General features: G+C 43.6%; 1 pseudogene; it reads left to right on the forward strand.

The window, feature by feature from the left end:
• Positions 1–1,157: 1,157 nt before the first annotated feature.
• Positions 1,158–3,805, forward strand: LOC138844172 (vigilin pseudogene; annotated as a pseudogene).
• Positions 3,806–26,473: the final 22,668 nt, after the last annotated feature.

Raw genomic sequence — 26,473 nt, forward strand, 5'->3', positions numbered from 1 at the left:
GTAATGGGGGACTTCAATACCCCACTTTCATCAATGGACAGATAAACCAGACAGAAAACCAGCAAGGAAACAACAGAACTAATCAACACTAGACCAATTAGATGTAACAGATTTAATAAACACAGCATTGCATCCTAAAGCTGCAGAATACACATTCTTCTCACCAGTACATGGAACTTTCTCTATAATTGACCACATGCTAGGCCATAAAGCCAGTCTCAGCAGTTTCAAAAAAAATCAAAATCATACCATGCACTTTCTCATAGCACAATGGAATGAAATTGGTTATCAACAACTTAGAAATGTCAAGAATATATACAAACAAATGGAGATTGAACAACATGCTCCTGAATGAACAGTGGGCCATAGATGAACTCCGGAGTGAAAATGTTGGGCTTTCTGCCTGCGGATGCCGCCGAGGAAGCATCCTCGAGTTCTCTCTTCCCACCGCCGTCATGTCGAAGTCAGAGTCGCCCAAGGAGCCCGAGCAGCTGCGGAAGCTCTTCATCGGAGGGCTGAGCTTTGAAATGACCGATGAGAGCCTGAGGAGCCATTTTGAGCAATGGGGCATGCTCACGGACTGCGTGGTAATGAGAGACCCAAACACCAAGCACTCCAGGGGCTTTGGGTTTGTCACCTACACCACCGTGGAGGAGGTGGGTGTGGCCATGAACGCAAGGCCACACAAAGTGGATGGAAGAGTTGTGGAACCAAAGAGGGCTGTGTCGAGAGAAGATGCCCAAAGACCAGGTGCCCACCTCACTGTGAAAAAGATCTTCGTGGGTGGCATTAAAGAAGGCACTGAGCCGGCGCCGCAGCTCAATAGGCTAATCCTCCGCCTAGCGGCGCTGGCACACCAGGTTCTAGTCCCAGTTGGGGCGCTGGATTCTGTCCCGGTTGCTCCCTTCCAGGCCAGCTCTCTGCTGTGGCCAGGGAGTGCAGTGGAGGATGGCCCAAGTCATTGGGCCCTGCAACCCATGAGAGACCAGGAGAAGCACCCGGCTCCTGCCTTCAGATCAGCGCGGTGCGCCGGCCGCAGCACAGTGGCTGCGGCAGCCATTGGAGGGAACAGCAAAGGAAGACCTTTCTCTCTGTCTCTCTCTCTCTCTCACTGTCCACTCTGCACTGAAGAGCAGAAGAGCATCACCTCCGATTACTTTGAGCAGTACGGGAAAATCAAGGTGATTGAGATCACGACTGACCGAGACAGTGGCAAGAAGAGGGGCTTTGCTTTTGTGACCTTCGACGACCATGACTCCATGGATAAGATTGTCATTCAGAAATACCACACTGTGTAGCGTAGCCTCTCCTCCTTTACCAAGATGGCGGCTTGTCCCTGTTTCGCCACAGTTCCTACCTTATGAGCTTGGTTTCCTCACGCTAATAAGAGTGGAACAGCAAAAGCTGGCCGGCTGACAGCGCCTCAGGACAGACTTCCTGGCTACCGACCATTTTGCTGTCACTGACCTGGACTGTGCATTGGCAGGAGACCAGCCATGAGCTCCGTCGCAGTTCTGACCCAGGGGAGCTTTGCCGAACACCGAAGTGGACTGGTTCCACGGCAGATCAAAGTTGCCACTTTAAATTCAGAAGAGGAGAGTGACCCTCCAACCTACAAGGATGCCTTCCCTCCACTTCCCGAGAAAGCAGCGTGCTTGGATGGTGCCCAGGAGCCTGCGGGAGCATGGAGTAACAAGATCTGGCCCATTAAGGTCTCTGTTATCACTCAGGTATTCCATGTGCCCCTGGAGGAGAGGAAATACAAGGACATGAACCAGTTTGGGGAAGGTGAGCAAGCCAAGATCTGCCTGGAGATCATGCAGAGGACCGGCGCTCACTTGGAGCTCTCTCTAGCCAAAGACCAAGGCCTGTCCATCATGGTCTCGGGGAAGCTGGACGCTGTCATGAAAGCTCGAAAGGACATTGTCGCCAGACTGCAGATCCGGGCCTCAGCAACTGTTACCATCCCTAAAGAACACCATCGCTTTGTTACTGGCAAAAATGGAGAGAAATTGCAAGACCTGGAGCTAAAAACTGTAACCAAAATCCAGATCCCACTCCCTGATGACCCCAGCAATCAGATCAAGATCACTGGCACCAGAGGGCATTGAGAAGGCCCACCATGAAGTCCTGCTCATCTCTGCTGAGCAGGACAAGCACGCAGTGGAGAGGCTGGAGGTGGAAAAGGCCTTTCACCCCTTCATTGCCGGGCCCTACAACAGACTGGTGGGCGAGATCATGCAGGAGACGGGCACGCGCATCAGCATCCCTCCACCCAGCGTCAACCGCTCTGAGATTGTCTTCACTGGGGAGAAGGAGCAGTTGGCTCAAGCTGTGGCTCGCATCCGGAAGATTTATGAGGAAAAGAAAAAGAAGACCACGACCATCGTGGTGGAGGTGAAAAAGTCGCAGCAAAAGTACGTCATTGGCCTGAAGGGCAACTCGCTGCAGGAGATCCTGGAGAGAACCGGAGTTTCTGTTGAGATCCCCCCTCAGACAGCGTCTCCGAGACGGTGATTCTTCGCGGTGAGCCTGAGAAGTTGGGGCAGGCGCTGACGGAAGTGTATGCCAAGGCCAACAGCTTCACGGTCTCCTCTGTCTCTGCCCCTTCCTGGCTTCACCGTTTCATCATTGGCAAGAAAGGGCAGAATCTGGCCAAGATCACTCAGCAGATGCCAAAGGTTCACACTGAGTTCACAGAAGACTGTAAACTACACACTAAAGGCTCCTGCTGCAAGTTGTTAGACACAGCCTATGACCAGTTCTGTACGGCCTTTCTAGATATTGTTGAAATTTCTCCTGCCAGTGAGGTTTGTCTGGTCCACATTTTAAGCAGAAACCCATGCCCCTAAAGAACCACCGTCTCAGCTGGTGCTGCAGCTCAATGTCTCATAAGCTGCTTGATTCCTCATACAATCTGTGAGTATCATTCCTACCAGACTATTAGTATCAATGAATGGATGAATGCATTGGTTTCTTTTCTCCCCTCTAGAATGAACGCAGGCTGCACAAGTCAAGATTTGTACTTTCTTGTAACTGATACTACCATTGACAATCATCCCTGACACAACCTAGAGAGTCAGTAGACATATTGATGAAAATGTGATTGATCTGCCTTACAAACATGAGCTGGATCTTGCTACAAGCATCTCACACTATTAAAAATAGACTTTGTCTTGCTGCCAGGACTCTGTCCATTACCCAAGGAAAATGGGTAGGAAAGACCAGGGCATGTGAGCACCACACTCTTCCCTCCCCTCATCAGCATCCACACTGTGAGCTCCTGCACTTATCAATTCATCATGACTTGGAAAATGGCAAGATTAAGCCTTGGAGCTCAAGGCCTTTGCTCTACATGCATTTAATTTGTCCTTCTCACACAGTCACAACAACTTACCGAAAATCTACAGATCTTCTCATCTTTGGACTTAAGATCCTTTCATGACCTCCACACATTCAGCAAAATAGACGAACAGTATATGAACTTGCTTGTGCTCTGCCTTTGTAGAATCCTGCAGGTGCATCTCCAAGGCTTCAACTCTCAGGCACATCTGAACGCCTCTCAGATGTCCACTGGAAAGACTTATCTCTGGATAAACACTTCGTGGAAGATGACAGAAGCTGACGGAAATATTTGCACTTTACTTTTTTTCCTGTCTTAATGATGCAATTGCTGGACTGTGAAATACCATATCATAAACAGATTGCTCTCCGAGCCATGAGTCTGGTGAAGACCAAGCAGTACTCCTGTGATTTGTACCATAGTGATTTAGATTGAAATCAGAATAAAGAGAATCTTTCCTGATATTTTTAAGTAGCATAATGAATCTAACTAAATTTAAACTTGCAGTGATGACAAAGCAGGTGTGAGTTCTTCCTGTCGTGGTCACTTCAGATACAATGAGCTGGATAGCAGGCCCTTCTGCTCTGAGAGAATCAGGAATTCTCGAGCATTTCTGTCTTTTAAAAAAATGTACTCACATGGATATTTGAGAAGTTGTGGAAACCACTAAAATTATAAAGCATGGTATCCTAACACATGACAGGGAGAACCTAGCCTTCGGTGATGTCAGTATTGGGAGAAAAGAACAGAGGTAAGAGGCAAGGGGAAATGGAGGGAGTCTTGTTGCATACCATCCTACTGCACACATGCAGGGCTGAGTGTTAAGAGATGTCACAGCAGGTGGCAATGAGGGGGAGCTGTGACAAAGCTGGAGCCTGATTGCAGCTCTACCAGCAGGGGCTGGGGCTTGGAGGGGGGTGGGGGACACAACAGAAGGCACCAAAGGGCTATGCACCAGGCCTGACTCCAGGCCCAGCCTGACTTTCTAGTGCATGGGGCCCTCATGCAGCTGGCTGCACTAAGCAGCCCACCCTTGTGGGTCCTGAGGAGTTGATGTGCTAGGGCTCCTTCAACCTAGGCATGGCCTCCATGGGCTCCTGAATGCTTCACCCAGGGTGCAGCTTGGCCCCCACTGACCACATGTGGCGTTGAAACCTTGGTTGCTGGAGGGCTGCCCCAGCTCAAAGTGGAGCCTAGGACACCCTAGCCACTGCCAGTCTCACCAGAGTTTCCTGTTCTTGGACCCCTCCCCCCACAAAGATGGCTAGGCCTACTTGGGTTGAGGTGCCCAAAGTGGAGGAGCACTTGTGAAATTGCCATGTCACAAGAGGCTATCAGATATTTAAGAAAAAGGCCCCAAACCCAAGTCATTGGGCTGCTGTACAGGAGTGGGAGACCTGGAAGAAACTCCTGGGAATTAAGAATTTTAGGGCCGGCCCTGCGGCTCACTAGGCTAATCCTCTGCCTGCTGGCACCCCAGGTTCTAGTCCCATTTGGGACACTGGATTCTGTCCCTGTTGCTCCTCTTCCAGTCCAGCTCTCTACTGTGGCCCCAGAGTGTGGTGGAGGATAGCCCAGGTCCTTGAGCCCTGCACCTGCATGGGAGACCAGGAGGAAACACCTGGCTCCTGGCTTCAGATCAGTACAGCGCACCGGCCATAGCGGCCACTTGGAGGGGTAAACCAATGGAAAAAGGAAGACCTTTCTCTCTGTCTCTCTCTCTGTGTCTAACTCTGTCTTGTAAAAAAAAAAAAAAAAAGAATTTTAAGTGGGTGTTACTTGTCATACTTGAAGATCTCATTTAGCTCTAAGTCAGCATGTTCCAGGAGATTTTTAGGGGAGTTCTTATAGAAGAGAAGAAACTTGTAAGGTAGCTCCTAACTCCAGGTTTCCAAAAATGCTGCCTCAGCAAAACATTGGAAGAACAAGCAAACTGTGGTGAGCAAGCTCTTTAGATCCTTTTAGATTAGGTTATATGCCTGAATAGGTTTGTGATGGAAGAGGCCTCTTTGATGTCAAGTGTGCACTGTTTTTGTTATGCTACAAGCTACATATTTTTGATAATGGCAAGGATTCTGCTTCCTTGATTTACCATAAAAACTCTAGTTTTTGAAAATGTAGCCCTTGGCATGGCATCAAAGCACCTGCATTCTCCTTAAATGGAGATGCTTCTTGGGAGTTCCTACTTAGTAACTCAAAGTGGGCAAGGTGTGAAACCATATTGCATTTATCTACAGGAAAACCACAATCCACTCTGTTACTAATGGGAGTAATTGTGTTCCATTTTGAAAGGACAGAGTGGGCGGAGTTAGAGTATCACATCTCACATCCAAATCCTAACTTGTGTCTCTCCAGTCATTGTGTGTTTGAGGCAGGCAGGGGCAGAAAAAAATGGCAAATGTATGAGACTGATTTATGGATACTAAGAATAGTTTCATGATGGTGCTGAACAAAATAGTGCCTCTGAATATTCTCTTCTGTGAGTTCTATGGCCATTAATTTGTCTCCTGATATGAGGATGCTGAGATGGGCTAGGCAGATGTAGGTAGATCCAACAAACCAATGGAGGAGGTCTTCCTTTCCACTGCATCTAGGTTATGATGTTTGAAGTTAAGCTGTCTCTGTAATTGGAGTTAGCTAGCTCAGAGCTGAGATTCCAGCTCTGTAATTGCCCACATGTTCTTCCATCAATTGCCCAGAGCATTAGAATCCATCTCTTAATTTTAGTTTTCTCCTTTAAGGTGTTGATTACTTCTAAAATGGAAGTGTAGATAGATTAACACTTCAGTTATTGAAATGTATGTATGCATGGGGTTGGCTTGTGGCATAGTGGGTAAAGCTGCCACCCGTGGTGCCAGCATCCCATATGGACGCCATTTCAAAGTCCTGGCTGCTCCACTTCTGATCCAGCTCCCTGCTAGGGTGCTTGGGAGAGCAACAGAGGATGACTCAAGTACTCACACCCATGTGGGAGACCCGAAAGAAGCTCCTAGCTACTGCCTGGCTCAACTCTGGCTGTTGCAATCATTTGGGGAATGAACCAGTGCATGAAGGCTCACTCGTGCTCTCTCTCTCTCACTCTCTCACTGCCTCTCTGTAACTCTGCCGTTCAAATAAACAACTAAGTCTTTAGAAAAAGGACTTAAGTATGCATGAGTGTGACTATTAGAGTTTCAGGGCTTTAGCATTTAGATTCCTGGGTCTGACTCAGTCCAGTAAAGCTTGGGTTAGGGAGCAACTACTCTCTAAACTTGCCTCAGTTTACCTGGATTCACAGTTGTGCTTGGTGCACTAAAGCAAAAATTCCATTTGGACTCCCCAGCTGTCAGGAGAGAATGGAGGAGAACGCCCTGATTCTCCTTTGGAAGGTCTCGCAGTTACCAGCTGTGTGGTTTCAGATACGTCATTTGATCTCTGCAAGCGTCTGTTTCCACAGTTGTAAAACTCGGGTAATGCCTCTCTCCCACGTTGATGTGGGGATTAGGTGTGCCAACATATAGAAAGCACTATCTAAATGTGTTTCTATTATTATCAGAGGTATTTAAAACATCAGAGTTGAGGTGTAAGATCTTGCAATCCACTCATTAGCCCTGTCAGTGGAGAGAAGAAGGGATTAAACCTGGCAGGTATTAAGCTTCCAGTTTAAGTTTTTTCCTCCCACTCCTATTTGCAAAGCATTTTCTTCCATTGTCGGGAGTCACTGGAGCTTGGGCCAATTACTTGTGTTGACAAGTCATTGAACAAAGTCATAAGCACCTGGCTCTGAAATCTAGGCACCCAATGGCAGCTCCAGAGCCCACCAGGCAGTATGTAATCTTGGGAAATCTTGTCTCTCCCTATCCTGTGCACTCAAGAGCCTGACAGGAGAGACCTGGGTACTGTTAACTCTGCTTCTGTGAGTGGGGAAATACGAGTGAGCCAGAGCTTTCAGACAGGCTTATTGTGTGTTTTTTTGCTTTAGAGTTATAAGCTTTCTTATCAACTGACTCTGAGCATTTGCCATACTTGCAGTGGTCAGTGAGATACACAGAAAGAGCTATACAATGATATGCTAGTAAACGTGCAATAACTGACTGTCTAAAAACCCAGCTGATTTGTAGTGTTTGGCAATTTCCATGGTGTAAATACACTGACTGTAGCCATTTTCGTGCTATCACAGTGATGCCACCACATATGAAGTTGGGAACAGAAGAACACAAACAGTTCACAGAAGCCAGAACTGGATCAGCATCCCACTGGATAGATCCATGCACAGTATGCCTAACAGTGCACATGGAAATCTAGAAACCACACAAAATGTGAATTTGCTGTTAGCGCTGGTATCAATACCCAGTCTCCCCACACTAAGGAAATGTGAGTTCTTTATATAAAACTGGAAAGAATGTTTGGCTCACCTGTCTGGAGTCTGCCTTTTCATCCTGATGATTCTTCCTAATCCTTTTCTGCAGGAAGCCTTCTTAAAGGGTGTTGTATAGATCAGTCAAGGAAAGGATTCAACTGGCCAAAGTACAATTATCACAGATGATTCAAGAGAGTTTTTATTTTGTAGGTAAGTCACCATAGCTATAAGGGAACTGCTGTGGTGAAGGGCAGCATTCTGCAGTGACAGCAAATAGGGCATTAGTCACTAGTGAGCACACTCCATTCTCGTCGTTTTGGTGGATCCTGTGCTTATTCTTTTCCTGCAGGGCAGGCCCACAGCAGGGAGAGGCTGCCCATGCATTGGGACTTAAGCTTGCTGGCAAAACTTCTTCCTTCCATCTTGCTTGAAAAGAATCTTCCCCATCAGCCTGGAATTCCTTTTCTTTTCATAACTTCTAGGACATTAGGGATCCTTTTGTTCCCATTAACAATGTTTTCCTTTTTAAACAGCTTAGCCTGCCTGAGAGGAGGAAGCTAAAAAAGGGGGGAATTGAAAGATCAGCAAAAACTCAAACTTGATTCCTGAACAATTTGTCCTAAGATGTCCTTCCAGATGACAGCCTTGGTTCCTTCATTTTTCAGATTATCTGTTCTAGATATATCCCCAACTGTCCCCCAGTTAATACTTTAGTAGCTTGTAGACTGAGTTCTCAAACCAGAAATCAGCTTTTAAAATGGTTGTTCATTCATTCATCATTTGAAAGGCAGAGGGAGGGCAGGCGCCGCGGCTCACTAGGCTAATCCTCCGCCTTGTGGCACCAGCACACCGGGTTCTAGTCCCGGTTGGGGCACCGGATTCTGTCCCGGTTGTCCCTCTTCCAGGCCAGCTCTCTGCTGTGGCCAGGGAGTGCAGTGGAGGATGGCCCAGGTGCTTGGGCCCTGCACCCCATGGGAGACCAGGAAAAGCACCTGGCTCCTGGCTCCTGCCATCAGATCAGCGCGGTGTGCCGGCCGCAGCGCTCCGGCCGCGGCGGCCATTGGAGGGTGAACCAACAGCAAAAGGAAGACCTTTCTCTCTGTCTCTCTCTCTCTCACTGTCCACTCTGCCTGTCAAAAAAAAAAAAGGCAGAGGGAGAGAGAGAGACAGAGGTGGAGAGAGAGATCTACCATCCACTGATTCACTATCCAAATACCCAGCTAGGCTAGGCCAAAGTTAGGAGTCTATAACTCTATCTGGGGCTCTCACATGGATAACAGAGGCCCAAGTACCTGGGTCATGTTCTGATGCCTTCCCAGGTGCATTAGCAGGGAATTAGATGGGAAGCAGAATAACTAGGACTCCAACCAGCCATCTTATATGAGATGCTAGTCTTGAAACCAGTGACATAACTCATTGTACCACAATTCCAGTCACTCAAACCATAAATCATTATGAGGGCTTTAGTAACAACTTACTAATTTTTTTAAAAAAATTATTTATTTACTTGAGAGGAAGAATTACAGACAGAGGGAGAGACAGAGAGGTCTTTCAACTGCTGGTTCACTCCCTAGATGGCCACAAGGGTCAGAGCTGGGCTGCTCAAGAGCCAGGAGCTTCTTCTTGGTCTCCCACGCAGGTGCAGGGGCCCAAGTACTTGAGGCATCTTCAGTTGCTTTCCCAGGCCATGGCAGAGCTAGATCAGAAGAGGAGCAACCAGGGCACAAACCAGCACCTGCCTATATGGGATGCCAGTGCTGCAGGTGGAGGCTCAACCTACTATGCCACAACACTTGCCCAAATCATTAATTTATTAAATTCAACATTAAACCTTGACCCTATCCTTGAAGAATTCAAAATTCATTGGGAGAGATATTTTAAAAAACATATTACATATAATCTTTGTCCTATTAGAAAATTATTTCCAAAGGGCTGATGATACCCAAAGAAAATACTCTTCAGCAATATTTAGTTAGAACACTGGAATGATATGGCCCTGGTTTCAAATACTAATTCTGATGCATAGTAAGGGCGAAAGTTAACTTATCTGACCATAAATGTTTGTAGTACTTTTTCTTACATAGGCTAGTAGTGACACTTGGGCTGGACTTCAACTTCCAGGAGAACAGGCATTTTATTTTGTTCACTGTTAGAATTCGAAGCCATAGAAAAGTGGCGCCTAGTAAGTGGTAATATATATTTATAAAACAAGTCCTATAAAGTGTTTAATACCATGTCTATAAATAATTAATAAAAGCCATCACTGTTTAATTTACACTCTCAGAGAAAATAAGCAATGATTCTGGATGTGAAATTAGGAAAAGATTTTGGATTATTTTAATTTTTAAGGTTTATTTGAAAGAGAAACAGAGTGAGACAGAGACAGATACACACAGAGAAATCTTCCAACTGGTTCACTTCTCAAATGCGTGCTATAGCTGGAGCTGGATCAGGCAAAAGCCAGGAGCCAGGAACTAGGTCTCCCTTTTGGGTGGCAGAAACCCAACCACTTGAACTGTCACCTGCTACCACCCAGGAAACACATTAATGGGAAGCTAGAATTGGAAGCAGAGATAGGACTCAAACCAGGTGCACCGATACGGATGTACGACTTCCAACTGGCATTGCCACTGCTGTGCCAAATGCCCAGCCTTAAGAAAAAGTTTATAGAATGGAGGGAGACATAAGAGATTGAAGAGACATAAAAGATCTTAGGAAATCCAGTGGATATTGCTAGGAGAGGAAATAGCCCATGGTAGTCGTGAGTAACAAATCCCAGAGAGAGTGAAATGATAACCTGAATGAGCTATAGCAGCCAAAAATGGACCACAGCCACCCATTAGCTTCACTGACCTTCTCTTTTTATCTGGGCCATCCACTGATAATAATGATCACAGCTAAGTGCTTACAACATATTAAGCTTCTAACATGTTTGAGTATTAACTTGCTAAATCCTTACAACAATACTTTGAGATTGGTACTGTTAGAATCTATTTTAAGGGCTGGCGTCGTGGCTCCCTTGGTTTATCCTCTGCCTGCGGCACTGGCATCCCATATAGGCACCTGTTCTAGTCCCGGTTGCTCTTCTTCCAGTCCAGCTCTCTGCTGTGGCCCAGGACGGCAGTGGAGGATGGCCCAAGTGCTTGGGCCCTGCACCCCATGGGAGACCAGGAGAAGCACCTGGCTCCTGGCTTCGGATGGGCGCAGCACCTGCCATAGCTGCCATTTGGGGGTGAACCAACGGAAGGAAGACCTCTCTCTCTCTCTCTTTCTCTCTCTCTCTCTCTCTCTCTATATATATATATATGTAATTCTACCTGTCAAAAAAATCTATTTTAAGATAGTTAGGAAAGGAAGGTAAAGCCAGGTTGGCTAACTCACCTAAGGTTCACCATGAGTAAGTGAAATAGTCAGGCTTCAGAACAGTTGTGGCTCCAGAATTTTGTTCTCAATGTCTATGTTAGGTAGTTTCCAAATCACAGACAGATTTTATTTTCAGTCTTTTGAGTTAAATACTGTCTGACCAGTACCTCCAGGCTCACAGAAGCCTTGAAGTTATGAATGACTATGTAGCTTTTAAGGCAACATTATGTGATCAGAAATGATCTATGCTTCTTATGTTCTGTACCAACTTTGAGGAGATTGTGAAGTCCAGGTGTTTGACCCCCAGGAAAGCTAAGCCTCTGTCCAGCTAAATTGCTGAGGCTGCGTACAGAGCATATGTCTGGCAAACATGACTAGTGCCATAACATGTGAGGAAGAATGAAATGTGGTTGTAATGCTTGTTGGGATAGTTGGTCACCACAGTGTAACCTGATAGACTGATAGAACTGCATATGCACAGACTCTGCTTCTGATTAGGTGGGCTCAGCGCTTGACTCCTGAGCTAATTCTTCCTTCCCAAAGCTTACATCAACCCATTCACCGTGTTCTTTTTTCAGAGCAGTGGATATGAGTACTGTGCCTAATATCCCAGTCTTTCCTACTAGGTTGCACTCTGTTTGCACTTGTCAATTCTACTCCCCCAGGAGCTGAAGTTCTGGCTCAGAACTGCTACCTGTACATGGGTCAGTCAGGTACCTACCTGCATGTTGTCTGGCATTATATTTTAATAAAGCACTCTTCTCAATTCCATTGGTCCCTGAAAACACAGTTGAATACTTCTGTGTATCACAGCATATTCTTTTTTAAAGATTAATTCATTTGAGAGGTAGAGTTACAGAGAGAGGGAGAGACAATGAGAGACAGGTCTTCCATCCACGGGTTCACTCCCCAAATGGCCGCAACAGCTGGAACTGGGCTGATCCGAAGCCAGGAGCCAGGAGTTTCCTCTGGGTCTCCCACATGGGTTCAGGGGCTCAACCACTCTGGCCATCCTTTACTGGCTTCCCAGGCCATAGCAGAGAGCTGTATCAGAAGTAAAGCAGCCAGGACTCAACCTGGTACCCATATGAGATGCATTGCCAGCTTTACTGGCTACATTGTAGCACCAGCCCCGTAATACATTCTTGATAAGCTTTTCTGGTTACCCAGAACTATTTTTTAAAAAAATATTTATTTATTTGAAAGGCAGAGTTACAGAGAGACAGAAAGAGATATAGAGATTTTCCATCCAAGGATTTACTCCCCATATGGCTGCATTGGCCAAGACTGGACCAGGCTGAAGCTATGAGCTGGAGTTTCATCTGAGTCTCCCACTTGAGTTGCAGGGAATCAAGATTTTGGGATATCTTCCACTGCCTTCCCAGGCACATTAGTAGGGAGCCATATTGGAAGTGGAATAGCTGGGACTCAAACCAGTGCTCAAGTGGGATGTTGGCATTGCAGATGATGGCTTAACTCCATGTGCCACAACACCTGCCCCCTATGTAGAACCATTAAGTCTCAGCCACAGCTGCTCCTTACCCCTTCCCTCCCTTACCAGGTCATTGCTAATGTCTGATTTTGGCTTTTCCTGGCATTATATCTCATTTATAGCTATGAATCTATCTTTGTCTTCTTAGGTAATGTCATCCATATTTCCCTAGAATAGTCATAGCAACAATTCAGAAACTTCATTGGTATTGCTAGAACAGGCTCAACTTCTAATTATTTACTATACAATCCCTTACTTGTTGGATCTTTCAAGTGTTCTTTATATTCTACTGCCAAAGATAACAAAAATTATGTTAAAATTAATAATTCGTATTGGAAACTTGGACAAGGAACCAAGAGAAAAAGTTTAAACAGAGTAGAATATTACTTTAGCTGCAAATAATTGCAGCAGGATTCCCTCCCTGTGGCTTGCATGCCATAGATGAGCCCTGCGCCTCAGGAGTGAATGGGACTTGGGAATACAGTGGGATATTACTCCCATGGCAGTGTTGCATTTTACAGTGATGTAAACTAATAGTGTATTTTGCAGATGTAATGAGGTTCCCAATCAGTTGACTTTGAATCAACAGAGAGCTCTTTCTTAGCATCTAGCCTGACCCAATCGGAAGAACTTGGAACAGACTGGTAACAGTAGCAGCCATTCTCCTGCTGACCTAGAAGCAAGAAAAAGCTATGCTTTTGAAGGGCCACAGGCTAGGACATTAGCGTGACTTACAGCCGGCAGTCAGCAAGAAAATGGGACCCTAGTCCTGAAGCCACAAGGAACAGAATTCTTCCAGAAATTGTAGGAGCTTAGAAAGGGGTTCTCAGTCCCTGCGAGCCCATATTCCTCACCTGATCAATCCCTTTATTTCAGCTTTGCATGATTCTGAGCAGAACACCTAGTAGGGCTATGCCTGGAATTCTGACCTACATGGACAGGGAGATCGAAATGCATTTGTGCTGTTGTAAGCTGCTAAATAGAGTGATGTGTTAGGCTGAAACAGAAAAAAATAGAATCATCAATTGTTCAAGTTGGGGGGCAGGAGGTAACTGATGGTATACTAGTAGAAATATAAAAGAAAATGAAGTTTACTAAACCAAAAGTTATTTTGAATGCCTTTGAGCTGCTAAAATGATAAAGAAAACTTAAATTTTGCTGGGTGAAAAAAAAAAATCCCTCTGCTCTCCCCTACCGCATTGTGTTTTGAAGGTAGGTTAAAGGTTTTTTTCTTACAAAATTATTACAATACTTAAAAATTACTTATTTGAAAGGTAGAGAAACAGGAAGACAGGAAGAGAAATCTTCCATCCTCTGGTTCACTACCCAGATGCACTCAACAGCTAAGGCTGGGGGAGGCTGAAGCCAGGAGCTAAGGACTCCATCCTAGTCTCTGTCATGAGTGGCAGGGACTGAAGTACTTGGGCCTTCATTCCCTGTCTTTCCAAGCACATAAGAAGAAAGCTGGATCAAAGCAGAGAAACTAAGACACCAACCAGTGCTTACAGTCACATGGGAGACCCAGATGGAGTGCCTGGCTCCTTGCTTCAGACTGGCTCAGCCTTGTCTGTTGCAGCCATTTTGGGGGAGTGAATCTGCAGATGGAAGATCTCTCTCTCTCTTTCTCTGCCTCTTTCTTTCTCTCTCTGCAACTTTGCCTTAGAAATAAATAGAATAAATACTTTTGAAAAAAATAATTACCTTAAATAGTTCACATTTCCTTCGTGTGAAGGTTGAGGTCTTTAATATTAAGGTAATTTAATTTTGTGAATCTTTTTTTTTTTTTTTAAAGATTGATTTATTTGAAAAGAGAGAGAGAGAGAGAGAGATCTTCCCTCTGCTGGTTTACTGACCAGATGGCCGCAACTGTCAGCATAGGGCCAGGCCAAAGCCAGGAACTTCATGCACATCTCCCATGTGGGTGGCAAGGGCTCAAGCACTTGGGCCATCTTTGTCTACTTTTCCCAGGCTATTAGCAGGGAGCTGGATTGGAAGTGGAGCATCCGGGACAGGAACCAGGGCCCATATGGGATGCTGGCATCACAAGTGATAATTTTAGCTGCTGTACCACAATGCCAGACCCTATTTTATGAATCTGAATGTTCTTCAGTATTCATGTTGAAGTTTTACTACTATGTACCAGACAAACCTTTGAAAAATCAATCTGTTCTAATAGAAATTCTTTCTTGCCTTAGATGAGATGATTTCTTTTAGGATGATAACCAATGTTTTGGGCCTTATGGAACTGGTCAAGTCTTCAGAGCACTTCACTCTGTTATCTCTTCTGATGCCTTCAGTATCCCTGTGCAGCAGACTGTGCAAGAAGTTTTATTCTCATTTAAAGATCAAAGAAAACTGCAGGGCCAGAGAGATGAACGTACTTGTCAGGAGCAGATTGATGATGGTGCTGAGATTAAAACCTATGTCTTCTGAGTCTTTGCCTTGCCCGGGAATATTTGTGCTCATTTTCCATGCATGTATCATTGTGACAAACTTTACTAGATAGCAGGTCAGAGAAAATGTTTTTTTAATCAGTGATGTATTCTGAATGAAGGAATTCCTTAAAAGCCAGTTGCCCGTTTTAGGCAAATCAAACCAGCATAGTTACCTGAAAATAAGAGTTTCTCTAGGACATTGTTCAAGGAAGATAGTCTTGAAATAGTTAAAGGGACAAAATTAAATACCTGTGTTGACTTCTCTGTAAGGTATGAAAAGACAAAAGAACTGCAGTTTTGCAAGTTCCTGCAGGCAGAGTGGGGAATGGGAAAAGTCTTCCCATCTGTGATTATTATGACAAATACTGTTTAATCTTCCATCTTAAGTTCCAGTTGCCAGATTTTTTGTAGTGGCTGTTAAAAAGGAAGAAAAAATTATGGCAACATGAAAATACAAGGTAAGGAGTATTCATTGTTTCCAGGATGCTTCTGAGCAAATCTCTGCTCTGGGCTTCACCTGTCAGCTACTCAGTGAAAGCTGAGGGAGGGGCACTCAAGGGAACAAAAGGCAAACTGCAATATTTGCAACATTTATTTACGCAATCAGATAGTGCCTGAGTGGGAACAACAAAAGTCAATAAAGAGAAAGCTCCCATGCTGAAGTGAGTGATGCGACTCTAAGACAGTCCCATGCTGATGGACCAGGTTCTCTTGGGCTCTGGGCACCCAACCAGTTGGTCATAAGATCATGGCAGATAGAAAGAGTAGATGAAAACAGCCAGTCACTATTGGGAGTGTGGGTAAGGCAGATGCTGAAATCTTCAGAGCTCTGTTAGCCTCCCCAGGGTGGGCACTGGGGCCACTTTCCCTCTGGCTTGGAACTACAAGGCATGAAATAGCTTATTTTGGGTAACTGGGGGCTCTGGTCTGCCTCAATGGTCAATACATTTCCCCTCACTTTCTTCCTTATAGCTGACTCCTCCGTTCCACCTGTAGATGTTCTCATTCAGCTGCAGCGTCCCCATCTTCCTTCCTTTCAGGCCTGCAAATGGCTCCAGAACACTTGGAACTGCTAAGAAAGCTTCCTCTCCTTTCCCTGCCAATGCCCATGCTGACCTATGGCCTGTCATAGTCATAGCCTCCCATGACCAGCCCAGTTACAGGTAGGCTCCCACACGGTCACCTCCCCACCATTCCCTCTGGAGGATGACCCCTCTCTAACATTTTTCTCAGGGCTTTGCCTTTTTTTCTGATGCATCCTGTTGCATGTGTTGCCATTGAAATTAGTTTTTCTCTGCTGCTTCTTGATTCATGTCACTCTTCTGCTCAGGACTTGTTAGTAGCTCTTCATTATACACATAGAAACACCCTAACTACTTAGTAGGACCTACATTGAAGGCAGAAATCTGTGAACCAGAGGGCCCTGCATGTCTTCTCAGGAATGGCAGTTCAAGACCTAATCATCCTGTGTCCTTGAGCCATTTCTGTAGGTCGGCCTATAGTCCCTACGTCACAGCAACTGCAGCTCATCCTTGGTTGGGGGGAGGAACTGGGTCGCTTACTGCTTGCTACAAAAGATATTGTTTTTAGCCCTGGATTCCTGAATGGCATTACAACCTGCTGCACCCGCAGCTGTCATTTTTGTTCATTGCACTGCCCTTTGGGATGAGGGGACCGTGATGGTACTCTTGTTTTTTGCTGTGCTGTAAGTAACAAATTTTCTTCCCTGATCCATTGAGTCTTGGTATCTACTTATGGCAACTATGGAGTTTTAGCAATCTGACTGCTTGCTTGGTCTGTGGGGTAGGTTCTTCTATGATAAAATATCTTCATAATTTGTTTCCCATGTTTTATTTTAGTGCTGGATATATTTTGTTTAAGCATTCAACTACTACATGAGTTCTTGGCACCAGTCAAATCAAGTGGGGCTCTATGCAATGAGAAACCACTTACTTTCTGTTCTAGTTCTTTTTTTCTCCTAAAGTTTTCTTTGTTCATATCACTTCTTGTCCAAATGCCTGTATTTCAGTAACATGAATTTCTAGTACAACCAGTCACCCAAGCCTGATTTAATGAATAAAAAGTCAAAGATTTCTTTATTTTTTAAAAGACTTATCATTTATTTGAAAGTCAGAGTTAAACAGGCAGAGAGAGAGAGAGGGAGAGGGAGAGAGAGAGAGAGAGGTCTTCCATCAACTGGTTCACTACCCAAATGGCCACAATGGCCAGAGCTGGGCTGATTCAAACCCAGGAACCTGGAGCTTCTTCTTTGTCTCCCATGTGGGTGCAGGGGCCCAAGCACTTGTGCCATCTTCTGCTGCTTTCCCAGACACATTACCAGGGAGCTGGATTGGAAGTGGAGCAGCCAGGACTCAAATGGGCACCCACATGAGTGCTGGCACTGAAGGCACTGGCTTTACCAACTATGCCACAGCGGCAGCCAAATAGGCAAATGTTAAGCTAGACAGTGAGAAGTGAGGAGGATGTTAACAAGAGTTTTGACATCCCCAAAGGTTGAATTATATGCTATAAACATGGTGTTCAATGAGGTATTCCATCCTTTTAGTGGGAGGAGGTGCAGAATTTGGAGGGTTGGAGAATTTGGAGGTTTGGTTGTGGGCTCTGCCACCTCAAAAGGGATGTACGAAAGCAGCTGTGAATGTTCAACTGTTCTAATAAAAAGTCGTTTTCCCCAACTCTAGATTCAATTAGAATGGGCTGTTTCTGAGTATTGTCCTTTTGAGCCAGTATCTTACATTTCCTTTGGCTCATGTGAATCTGTTGTAGTCATATAAAATATTAGACAGTATCTCATTTCATTTTTCTTCTTTCTTTGCAAACAGACCTGATTATAAGAAACTACTGTTGTTTTGGGAACTGGCCCTTGTTCTGTATCCATGGAATGCTATGGCCAGGCAGGATTACAAGAGAATATCATCTTTTCCATCTTCATAGGCTCAATACTGAATGTTGCCCCATTTTTCTAAGATGCAGCTCAGAGAACTGCAGGGCAAAACATGGCCAATATGTATGATTTTGTAATTGTCTTGGTGCCTGAAACAAGAACTAATTAGGGGTGGAATACTGGGGCCAAGGTATTCTGATACTGGTATTAGCTTCCCCAAGTTTGACCAAGGGCCCAGCATCCTTTATACACATACGGGATTGAGATTTGCTTGCACACCCAAAGAGGCATTGAGGGGGTGGGGACTGCAGGCAATAGGGGTTCAACTCCTGGTTCTATACTCCATGGCGAGCCCTTGGCTGTTCTTCCTAACCCAGTAATGAGATACGTTCTTCTTTCAAGAGGGTCCAAATGGGACCATGACATTTCATGGGTAATGACACCCTGCCATCTCCACATGCACACCCATTTGTGCCAGAAGAAACTTTGGCCTCTTCATCAGGGCCAGAAACCTTCATAGAATTCCTAATGAAAATGTCGGTATCACCGGGTAGATTGAGAAACCAATTTTAATTATACTCACAGGTAAAGGAAGCACTAATTAGATATTAATTCATTAACAAGTTCTAGTTAAACACTCACATTCACATTCATTCACTGAAGATACAAGGTTCTAATTCATTTCTGGGAATCCCCAGAGAACCGCAGAATAAATGCAACCTGAAATCAATTTTCCTTTACACACAAAGGATAAAATACCTTATCAAAAGCTCATAAAACCCCCCATTAAAAGGGGATGAAGTCCCCAAACAAGACCACCCCACCTTATTTGGGAAGGTCAGGAAAAGAGAAATTTTAGAGATTGATCACTTTCTGCTAAATTTACTAACAGACCTTTTCCAACCCAAATATGTTTGGCTTCAACAACTAAACCAATGGTCATAGATGTTGTGATGGGAGATGGAAGTAGAAGGTAACTCACCAAGCCAAATGATCTGCTCACATTCCCAGCTGAAGTTCAGGTCTTTGACATAAGGCTGGTAAGGCATAGACAAGGATGTCTGTAGGTTGCCAATTTGAAACCAAACTAATGTGAGTTTTGATTTTCCGTGTACAGCAGAAAGCCATACACTAAAGCCAGGGACTTTTGCTGGGAGGAATTTTGTTAAGAGACAGTCAAGTGAAGAGTCAGGAACAATGCTCAATTCTCACTCCCCAAGTAGTATTTGCAAGAGATGTTTATAAAGAAGGAAAGGAGGGGTGGTTATCCAGCATAGGAGAGTTGAATTGTCTGCTGAAGGAGTGATCATGGTCTTTCTACCTAGTAGCAAGTCAACCATATGATTACTGATATGTCCCATGTTAAAAAAAAAAGTATGCATTATTATTGAAGATTTTGGCTCAGAGCATCATAAATTAATCTGGTAGTCAGCAGTGCATGCACTGCTGAGTGTTGTCAGTTCTGACAGAGTTTAGCCAATTTAGAGATGTATAACGTTTGTTGATGGTCTGCATTGTAATCTGAAAAGTTTCAGGTAGTTCCTCCTTTCTTAACCCTGTAGGATATGCTTTCAATTAGAGGCCTTATGAGGGAAAGGGCAAGTTTGAGATCCATAACTGATCCAAGTAACTTGTTTACTACAAGATGGGTCCTCTACTCTGAAAAGATTGTAGAGCAATAATTGGCAAAAAATGGCCTACAGATCAGTTTATATTCTCAGAAGATGTTGTGTGCCCTTGAGAGAAGCATGTTTATCACATTTGGGAAGCATTGTTGAAGAAGGGGTAGGTGTTACAGAAAATCCACGTGAGTCACAGATTCAAAAATATTGAATCTAGAGAATGTTTATGTACACCTGAAGTTAAGTATCTGATTGGAGGTAGTCCTCCATGAAATTAGGGGGAATATGTAAATAAATTAAATGCTGAAAATTGTGGATCAAGAAACATCTATGGCTTCATCACCAGCCTTCACAAATGATATAATTTCCATTAGGTGACTGAAAAATATAGGGTAATTTTCTAAAAGCACTTCCTCATTGAAACAGTGCTGAAAATGTCAGGAAGAGTTTACATAGTAACAAATAAAATAATAAAGCATTCTTATAGAGCTTTAAACTTCGTATATCATTTTCTCATTTTCTATCTAATCTTCAAATCAGTTTCATGGAATAGGTATTATTTCCCCACTGGAAATGAAGGCATCCTGAACCCTTAGTAATGCTTAGGAAAAGTCAAATCCTCAAATGTTACATCTGGTCACGCTCTGGTTGATTACCCCGGTGGGAACATTACGATCAACAGGGACTTAAAGATGCCAGAGCAAGAACAGATTTTGAATTAGTGTTCCTACTGAAGCCACATTTAAGTAAAAGTATAAAAATACCAAAATTAAAAGACCAGTAACAGCCAAAAGATGATGGAATTTATCAACCACAGAAAGTTTTTGATAAATTTTTGGAAACCAAAAGTAGAGTGGATGGGTGATAGAACAGTCAAGAAAAGACAACCCCGTGGAGGGGCTGCATGAAGGCAGTCTGTTTTTGCAGAACCCTGGTTATAGTTAGAGGAAGGAGAGAGAAGGACTAAAACAAGGAGAGAAAAGATATTTTGAAGAAAAGGTTTCATTTAATGAGCTCCTTAGATCTCTCAGGTGTCCCTGCATCTGTGTGACTTTACAATGGATTATTGATCAAGGCAATAAAACAGGGATTGAGAGGGTTCAACCCAAGGTTGTCAGCTGTGGTCATTGTCACTACTATAATTCCATCCATTGCTGGCCACTTACAGGTTGATTTGATGCGACTGTAGTTTGTTATTTCACAAACTGTCAAATCAAATCAGACTTGACAATCATAACTTTTTATTAAAATATTCTTCATTATTAATTTCCATGAAAATACTTTGCCTGAATAAATTTATTTCAGTCTGATTGCTTCTACCAAAAAAAATCTCAGAATAATCACTTGCCATTCAATGCTATATTTCCTTACAGGAACAATTCAGACTATGCTCTGTTTCGAAAACACATCTGGTCCTTTTATTTCCATCTTATAAGAAAAACCTAGAGGTGGAATCTTTTAGAATACCCTTGTCTAGTGGTAAAAGACTATCTCTTGGTCAAAGAAATAGCATGTAAAATGTCAGAGAAGGAGAGAGAGGACAGACATTCAGCAGATGCACCTGCGAGATCCACCACAGGTAGAACTTTGACAGAGTTACATACCATGATAGGTCTGTGTCCGTTGTCCTAAGAGTACGGGAGTAATGAAAAGATGGTGTACAAAGCAGGATGTGATTATCTGAAAATGTTTAGGAACATTCTTGTGACCGTGTGAGAAGGAAGATTTAAATGCTCCAGAGCATAGACAGTGAGGCTTATGGGATACCTAATCTTGACCAAAGCCAAGATGCAACAGTCAACATTTACATTTTTAATTCTGCATCTTATGTAAGTCAACAAAATATTCCATGAATTATTGATCACTTATTTGTCTTGATTTTTCAGTTCTGCTTGATTGCAAATACAAAACAGGGTGGGCAGAAACATTCAGGAGAGTGTACAGAGTAAATAACTTCATTTCATTCAACATGAAAATTAAAACCCAAAAAGCTCTTTATAGCTAAAAGCATGCAGATCAACTATCTTCCTTTACAGACAAGACTTTTTAGAAAAAGCAAACTGAAGAACTCCTAATTTCCCAAATATTCCAATAAGTGTAGTTATTTACTATGGGAATTCTGAATGACAGAGAAAGGCAATCTGACTGAAATCTCCTGTAGCCATAGTGCAGATGTGATAATATTAAGAAAGCTTAAGTATACAGACATTTACTTTTCCTATTACTGATATTAATGAAGAATAATACTTAATATTCCTTTAATTTGTGTTAAGTAAATCTCTTCATTTAAATGAACAGCCGCTAACTGTGTCTATAGTGTATGCACTGTTGGCAGCTGAAAGAAACTTTTTGGTTACTGGGATCTTAGTAGTAGGTCATGGGTTTCTAGGTAGTATCTGCTCAAAAACTTGGAGCTTATTCTTACATATTTAACTAAATTTTGATACAACTGTGAAAATGAATTTCACCTGTAAAATAGGAGGAAACTGAGTATATTGCTTTATAAGGAGCTCCTGCAAAGCATTTAAAACTAGTAGAAATGTGTGTGCATGCATATATTTTCAGTATTTCTGAAAGGGACTCCAGGGCCTCCTGGAAAGGAAATGAAAAAAAAAAAAAAAACAGGAAAGAAAGAACTCAAGATAACTCTCTGGGAGTCCTGAGGTCCTGAGGGAGGAAGAGATGGTAGAAACATATACAGTGTGATCTTCAGATATTGTAGTTTCTGAAACAATATGGTTGAACACCCTGCAAACTTCCGTGCAAAACTGTCAGTTCCCAGATTGGTCCACATACAATATCTCATAGCATACACTTCAACCAAGTAGGGAAATCTCCCTGCTTTAGAAACATGAAAATCCTGAGCCAGACAGGCCTACCCTGTGGACAGTCCCTTTGGGGCAGCCCTCAGCTGCTAGAGGGATAGACCTTTTCCAATAGGATTGCCCAAGAAAACCTTTCTGACAGAGAGACATTTGAGCTGAGAACTAGCGTATCAAAAAGAAGCCAGGTTGTACACTGAATTGAAGAAAGAGTGAGAAAAGACAACAGAAAGCACTGAGGCCCTAGAGTGAGAAGTACCTGTAGCAGTCTCAGAAGCAGAATGCTGTTAGGGTGGCCTAAGAAATGGCAGGGAGTGCCAGAAAATGGGAAAGGTCTTCCTTTCCTGGTTTCTAAAGAAATGTCTAGGTCCTTAGAACATGTTACCTAGGGAAATCTTGAAAAACTGCTGGAAAAGTAAGAGTTTCTTGATCTTTTGGAAAAGCTTTAGCTTCCATGGAATATGCAAGGGTGGAAAATGTATGATAAAGGGAGAGAGAAAATGTCCCTCCTTGGTAAGTGGACGGTAGGTAAGTAGGAGGAGTTCCCAGAGTTGGGAAGTAGACAAAGGTTGGCAGTGTCAGAGATGATAGGAATACCAACTTTTCCTTAGATTACCATGGGGAGTTGGCACCTCTTCCAGTGGAAGTAGTTATAAGGTGACCTCTGAAGGCTGCTTGCAGGTGGTAGAAGATTCTAGCCATCTCAATAAAGGTTGTGAATAATGTCATTGGGCACTCACATACACAGATCTGGTTTATAGACAAGCTCAGCTAATGGACCTTCAGAAACTATTAGTGTAAATTGGTGATCAGTGAATGCCCTTGAGTTTCTCAATCTTTTAGCCTTAAAAAGACCTCAGGAACTCCACACAGCTTCCGAAGGTTGAGTAGTGGAAAACTGATAATGTGGTGGAACAGGGTGTGGGTGCAGACATAATACAGTTGATTTGGTTATTTTCTGCTTGTGCCACCCTCTAGCTCCACTCTGCTCTGTCTTGCCTGCTCTATACCCATGAAGCTGACCATTAGAGTAATTATCATCTAGTTTCTCTTGACATTGGAAGTCTACTTGGTTTTACCTAATGGGAGACAACTGGCATTTGACAAGGTAGAAGAGTGGATTCAGTCAGTGGGAGACACTGGCAGATGGAGAATAGGGAGAGTAGATTAGTGGGGGTGAGGAAGCACTGGTAGATGTAGGGTGAGGGGAATGAGTCTAGCCAGTGTGGGAGAGGGTGACAGGATATAGGACAGTTGGTGGGGTGGAGATTTCAATAGCTGTCTCAACTCCCTTTTTCTCAGCCATCATTCTGGCAGTGAATGTATTTCTGGGATCCCAGCTGCTGCTTTCAAACCCTTACTTTGGGAATCCAGCTCTCCAATTGCCCTGACAACCTTTCTTATCCCCTTGCACTGATGCTTTAGGAGAGGTCACAGATGCTTGCTCTTGCATCGTTTTCCCCCTGCATTTGCTTAGCTCTGTCCACACTCTGCAAATAATCATTTCATTTAGTGAGACATCTGGTTATTGATGGGATTCCCCATTGACTCCAGTTGGTTAAAAGGAAATCAAGTGATATTTCTTACACACTCAGGTTTGTGCAGTAAAATTCATGCTTTTTGCCTTAACATGAAAGTGACTCTTCCTCATTTTATGGATGGAGAAAGGTTTAGTAAGTTGTCCAAGTCACATAGCTAAAGAGGGGCAGACCCAAGACTGCAAGTCGGTAATTATGACTCCATGGCTGGTGCTCTTTCTGTATTTGTAACATAATTCTCACCATGCTACATATTAAGACAGTGTAAAATACTGGTTGGTTGATAGGTAAACTTCTTCATCATTCCAAGACCTGATCCTTTTCCAAGGTCCTTTATGATCCACCATTCCAAGAATATCAGTTATCAAATGCTCCAAGTGTGGAAAGAGGCAAGATCGACTTCCATGGAGAAAACAAATGCATTCACACATAAAGAGCTTCCACCCCAGAACCCTTCCTAATCCTGCAATGTCAAACTAGCTCCATAGTTTTCAGCTAAGTGGACAGTGTTTATTGCCATTTGGTCTCTCTGGCACTGGTAGGAGAAATGTACTCAGTCCTACAAGCAAATTTCAATGTAGGTGTCAGCATTGTGGTGCAGTAGGTTAAGGCTCTGCTTTGTGGTGCTGACATCCCATATGAGTGCTGGTTCCAGTCTTGGCTGCTCCACTTCCAATCCAGCTCCCTGCTAATCACCTGGGGAAGCAGCAGCGGAGGATGGCCCAAATGTTTTGGGCCCAGCATCCATATGGGAGACCCAGAAGAAGCTCCTGGCTCTGAATTGTCTGAGCTCCAGTGCTTGTGGCCATTTGGGGAGTGGACCAGTGGATGGAAGACTTGTCTCTCCCTCTCTCTGTCTGTAACTCTGCCTCTCAAATAAATAAAAATATATATTTTTTAAAAAAAAAAGTTCAATGTAGCTTCAGTTATAGTATCTTTTTTAGTACCCATCAGTGATGCAGTGAAGCCTACTGTTTGCTTTATTAGTTGGTCTATTAAAGATAAGGCACACTCAAATACAAATAAAATTATTTTTGTTACTCTGTAGATTGAAAAATCCCACCATTGCTAACCTGTGCATGCACTGATCTAATTTATATGCACAGTGTGTTTAAAGGCAATGCAAGTGGGTTTTGTGTTTTGTCTTGAAAGAGTCTTCCCATTTAATCCCCACTGCCTCACACATTGTCCCATCACTTGTGGTTTTCAAGGCATGCACTTCACAGTCATTGAAGTTTGTGGACCTTGTTCTAAGCCCACACCAAAGAGAGTGCTTCTTTTCTTAGCAAATGCTCAGCATTGTTGTGCTGAGATAATTACATTTTGTGGATTTTTTCCTGCTATTTTTTAAAAGATTTTATTTATTTGACAGGTAGAGTTACAGACAGTGAGAGACAGAGAGAAAGGTCCTCCCTCCATTGGTTCACTCCCCAAATGGTCGCATGGCTGGAGCTGCGCTGATCCTAAGCCAGGAGCCAGGAGCTTCTTCCCGTTCTCCCACATGGGTGCAGGGGCTCAAGCACTTGGGCCGTCCTCTACTGCTATCCCAGGTCATAGCAGAGAGCTGGGCTGGAAGAGGAGCAGCTGGGCCTAGAACCGGCACCCATATGGGATGCCAGCACCGCAGGTAGAAGATTAACCTGTGTGCCACGGCGCCAGCCCCTTTCCTTCTATTCTTGTAGCTTATCTGCAAAAGGCTTAGAATCGCTTTTCATTTTCATTCAGCTTTTGTTCAGTTATGATAGAACAGTGAAAAATTCTAAATGAACAGCCCATGTTTTGCAGGGTGAATACATTTATGCACCCCCTCTTCAAGAACATATCTCCTCCCTAGAGGTCTGCATGGTACCTTTTCATGGGCATTAACTCCTTCTGCAAGGGGACCATTCTCCTGGTTTCTTTTTCTGGCTATAGATTTTGCCTGTTTGGGAATGTTATATAAATGGATTATATAGTATGGGTTTTGTGCCTGTTTTATTTTGATCAGTAGTTTCTTGTTGAATTTTATCCATGTTTTTCAGCATGACACAATCCTCATTATCATAGAGTATGCCTTGTATGATTCTATCAAAAGGTATACAGTTTAGACTTATTAGATACTTGTGTTGGTTTTTCTATTGTTGCAAAACCTTTTTTGCTATTACAAACATACTGTGCAGTAAAGATCTAGACAGATTTTTAATGCACATGTGTATATATTTCTGCTGAGTATCTATCTAGGAATGGAGTGGCAAGGTAAGATGATACACCGAGCATACACAAATAATAGTAGATACTAGTTTGCCAGTGAGCATATTCAAATCTCCCTGAGTACTGTATGCTTCCTCAACATCTGTGCCAACACGTAGTTTTGTTATTCTTTTTATTTATTTTTTAAAAGATTTATTTATTTATTTGAAAGGCAGAGTTATGGAAAAGTAGATGCAGAGTAAGAGACAGAGATAGAGATAGAGATAGAGGGAGAGGGAGAGGGAGAGAGAGAGAGAATCTCTCATCCACTGGTTCACTCCTTAAATGGCCGCAATGGCTGGAGCTGTGCTGATCAGAAGCCAGGAGCCAGGAGCTTCTGGGTCTCTTACATGGGTGCAGGTGTCCAAGGACTTGAGCCTTCTTA

Source organism: Oryctolagus cuniculus, chromosome 1, assembly GCF_964237555.1.
Source record: "Oryctolagus cuniculus chromosome 1, mOryCun1.1, whole genome shotgun sequence".
Classification (NCBI taxonomy): Eukaryota; Metazoa; Chordata; class Mammalia; order Lagomorpha; family Leporidae; genus Oryctolagus; species Oryctolagus cuniculus.